This window comes from Microcebus murinus, chromosome 6, assembly GCF_040939455.1.
Source record: "Microcebus murinus isolate Inina chromosome 6, M.murinus_Inina_mat1.0, whole genome shotgun sequence".
In the NCBI taxonomy this organism is placed as follows: Eukaryota; Metazoa; Chordata; class Mammalia; order Primates; family Cheirogaleidae; genus Microcebus; species Microcebus murinus.
The window spans coordinates 55,896,921-55,898,302 of record NC_134109.1 but is presented as its reverse complement, the minus strand read 5'-3'; positions in this window follow the sequence as shown (position 1 = coordinate 55,898,302).

The following is a 1,382-nucleotide window of genomic DNA, read 5'->3' as shown; positions in this document are numbered from 1 at the left end:
CTGATGGGATTTTAATAGGTATTGCATTGAATCTGTAGATCAGTTTGGGTAGTATAGACATTTTAATGATGTTGAGTCTGCCGATCCACGAGCATGGAATGGATTTCCATCTGTTTACATCCTCTGTTATTTCCTTCTTCAGTGTTTCATAGTTCTCCCTGTAGAGGTCTTTTACCTCCTTGGTTAAGTATACTCCTAGGTACTTTAATTTCTTTGTTGCTATTGTGAAGGGTATTGAGTCTTTAATTTGGTTCTCAATTTGGTTGTTGTTGGCGTATACGAATGCCTCTGATTTCTGTGTATTGATTTTGTATCCTGAGACTTTACTAAATTCATTGATCAGTTCCAGGAGTTTCTTGGTTGAATCTTTGGGGTTTTCTAAATATAATATCATATCATCAGCAAACAGTGAAAGTTTGATCTCTTCTACCCCTATTTGGATACCTTTAATTCCACTTTCCTGTCTGATTGCTGTAGCCAGGACTTCCAGCACTATGTTGAATAGAAGTGGAGATAGTGGGCAGCCTTGTCTGGTTCCAGTTCCAAGTGGGAATGCTTTCAGTTTTTCCCCATTCAGTATGATGTTGGCTATGGGTCTGTCATATATGGCTTGTATCATTTTTAGGTATGTCCCTTCTATGCCTGTTTTCTTAAGTGTTCATATCATGAAAGGGTGTTGAATTTTGTCAAAAGCTTTTTCTGTATCTATTGCATATCTACTTTCATTTGCAGTTTTTTTCTCTGTCTCCAGTTGAAATTCCTGAGAAAATCTGAATGGGTTATTTTTGAAAGGTAGGCCACAAATCATTAGTTGATGACATTACTGTTGATTGGCTGCTTTAAGGCCAAATGTTCTTGTCCTAATCCAATTAACTGAATTTAGAGGGATGGGGTAATGTGCTGGATGCTTTAGACAGATGGATGTGGGGATTAGTGAAGAGAAGAAGGAGCTTTCTTTAAAACAGAGTGTGGGCCAGCAAACACTCTGAAATCTATCTGGTACAGTAGATACCAGGGCTTAATGACTTTTTAAGCAGAGATGCCTAGAATTCTATATTGAACAAAAATGTCCTAAGCTGACAACTAACCTTTTAGGTAGTTGTTGAAAAGTCTTCAGATAGTCTTTTGGCTTCCCTTAGTCTTAGGATATCCATCAAAATTTTCAGGTCATACTGGCTGAATAACCATAAGGCTTTGTTATGAAGAGATGTATCCTTCATGGTAAATTACTGCAATATTCTCATTGCAGAATTTCATCAGTTTTGGAGGCTGAGGAGTACTTTGTTGAGAAGGATTTTGAGGTTGTCCCTTGTTTACTGGAAAGAGTATTATATTTGATTTGTGATATCTGCTATGCTTGGAAATAATTGGTGACCTGAAAA